This window comes from Schistocerca cancellata, unplaced genomic scaffold (assembly GCF_023864275.1).
Source record: "Schistocerca cancellata isolate TAMUIC-IGC-003103 unplaced genomic scaffold, iqSchCanc2.1 HiC_scaffold_430, whole genome shotgun sequence".
Taxonomy (NCBI): domain Eukaryota; kingdom Metazoa; phylum Arthropoda; class Insecta; order Orthoptera; family Acrididae; genus Schistocerca; species Schistocerca cancellata.
Window position 1 is genome coordinate 206,200 of NW_026046447.1, and position 3,127 is coordinate 209,326.

Genomic DNA, 3,127 nt, shown 5'->3' on the forward strand with positions numbered 1-3,127 from the left:
ACAACTAAGCGGAATGTAAAAGTAAACAGGTTTGGCGGCAGCTCCTCCAAATAATAGTATATACTTGGTATATAATACACGTTTTGTGCACTTATAATATGTACTCAGTGTCTCTGAAACAATACGTGCTGCACGACGGAAATTACTTTCTGCTGACGCACTTCATTTACATCTAAATGATACACGACTACTTGAGAACATTGCTCTTTACGGCAGTCAATCCACTTGTAAATTAACATCATGATATCGCAGATATTAGGCAACACGTTACTAGGGATGAGAAAGGCCTTAAGATTTGCAACTAAATATGCTACTCCTAGCTACTACTGAATATGAAGTTGATTATTAACGTGTCTTCATAACCACGTGTGCGGCGTTCGACTCTCAGCCAGCATAGACGTTTTCGTCACCTTATTTCTAGTTAAACGTGTGCACATCTCGCTGATGGTGGACCAATATTGGACATTTCTCGTCTGTTCCTGGTTAGACAACGACGGCGGTAGGCGCCGGGTTCGAATACAGTCAGGCAATACAACTTCAGTCGTCATTTAAGGTTCCAACCCCACTACTGGTGACAAACTGTGATATCTACATTGTGATTTTACGTACTTATTCAACAATCCGATTAGGTGCTGGGTTCGCATCCTTGTCCCCAGCATTACATGATGGCATTTCAATTTTAAACATGTGCATCCTTTATTCCTTGACAATGCAACACTATACAACGTCTTTCGATGTTAATTACCAAGAAGGTAATTGTCATGTTAGGGTTCCTGCTTTCGTACAAACATTATCGTCATTTACGTTCAAGATGAGAACTGATAACTGATGCTGGTGCAAACGTCAATATTTGACGTCTCTTTCTGCCTAGTGATCGAGTCTCGATAAGGCACAAAGCTATGCTTGGTTAACAATGGCTTTACGTTCTGGGTTTGCATCCGGATCCAGAACAAAGACGTTGGTCATGTCATTTAAAGTACAACTTCGTGTACAAGTAACTGTTGATGAGTAATGTGAACAATGATATTAATTGTGATTCGCTGTTAATGTTGGGATTTCTGCAGAGTGTTTGCTGCCGTTAATCACGTTTTCTTTTAACTGCTTAGTACTACATAAAGTTGATGCGAATCCACTCCCCGTTGAACGTTGAACGACGTTCAGCATGTGCTTGGTAAACCTTTTAGACAGCAAAGAACTTGTTTCCAATTGCCATACAACTTTATAAATCCATATACTGTCTCAAATATTTAATTGTGCCTAAGGATTACTGAACGATTTATGTGGCAAAACTAGTTGTCCCATAACATTTGAAATGTCACTTATTGTAATTAAGTTTAGTTTACAAACGTTAAGGACTGTCTGATCTCTTCTGTACTATCGTGGTGTTACTTTACATCTTGACGGACTGTCATAAAGACCGGTGTTCTCTAGTAGTCTCTAGTGGTACCCATTGTGTATCTTACAACGACTGTTCTGTGAAGGGTTTCGACGACGTGCAACACAGATATTGCAATGTTGGTTGCATACATTCAGGTGCAGCCTACACGTTGGAATTCAGGGGTGACCCACTTTTTTTGTTGTCGAGTGTACATTGACCGCGCTAATGGTGGTAAGTAGAGAGGTAATATTCTTCTTTTGTTCGTTAGTAGAAGAGCCATCTTACATAGTGATCTTTACGTTACTTGACGCGAAATTATTTCTTGGTCAAAGAAGCTTCGCTTCCAGACCTTCATCTCAGAAAACCATTTCGTGATGAATCCAGGTACGAAGTGACAGATGTAAATTCAGAAGATTTATTCAGGATAAAAGGTTTTTATGTCGTAATTGACAATACACTGTGCGCTTAAAATTAGTTGCGAGTTTTGACAGTTCCGCACAGGGCGAGTACGGGGAAGCGTAGTTGCCAGCGTGTGAGCAGCCGGCAGCAGAGACACGCCTGCCGTACACTGCAAACGTTAGCGTCCGCCAGGCAAACATTGTTTGACGGTGAAGAAACGACAATAATAAACATGGCAGTTAAATCAATGATCTTTTATACATACTTACAGTTATGGTGTAAGTGGAGAGACCCCAAGCGCAGAGTGGTCATTGCATCCTGCTCGGAACTGGTACTGTCGCAGCCTGCAATTACAGCTCTCTCGTCTGTTCTTTCAACAGCCCTTCACGAGTGCACGTCTCTTCAACTACCTCTTCGTATGGCTGACAACTCGAAACCAATCCTGAGCGGTAACAGTTGCAGTGGTTTGTTTTGTCAGCGTTTCAACCTCACTGAGCGTCTCTTGCCACACTACCTTTCACCTGCGCCCATATGTTTTCTCAATAGCATTTAAATTTCCGCGATATGGAAGAAGCCTGATTAGTTTGTGCCCTTTCCCGATAGCCAGTTCGTGGACCTGATTGCGTGGAGTTTTGGCCTTGTAAAGTGCTGCAAGTTCCATTAACTCTGCCTTATTCGTGCCAGGTTCAGCTTTATCCGATGGAACATTTCTTTGCACCCAGAGCAAAATATCTGCTTTCCTCCACTGCATTGTCGGAGCTTTACCTATCACAACGGAGTTGTATAGTATTTGGAGGAATATTTTGCAGCAGAACATTAGAAAACCGCTCCATGAAAACTTCGCCATTCATTTCCTCACGATAGTCGCCGTGCTTCCCGGAACGAAACAATAGTAAACAGTTCGGAATGAAACCACGAGAGGAGCCAGCGCTCCCCCCTTTTTTTTTTACCCTGCCACCCTCGCTCGTGCTGTGCGATCCGTCCACGCCTTTGTCAACGCGTGACACGCATTAACTCACATCTCGTCCAACCACACAATGTCTTCGAACGAAAAATTCCTCACTGCACGCAAATATCTGCCTCTCCACGCCACAATGTCGGTTCCGAGACGAAAACTTTTCGTGCCGGAAACCAAGCTCGTGTAAACACTTTCGAAATGACGACCTACTCCCATCGAACTGCTCTGCTTCTTGTGGCTGGAAAGAAGTTTATTTAAGTTAGGATATTCCTTGCGTTGATGAGCGTACACGTCTCTGAATTGCACCCAGCTGGAATGCGTCCATCTTCGTTACCCGTCTGTCATAGCACTGTTTATTTCCCTGAGTTTCTAATACAAAATGACCTGGTGTT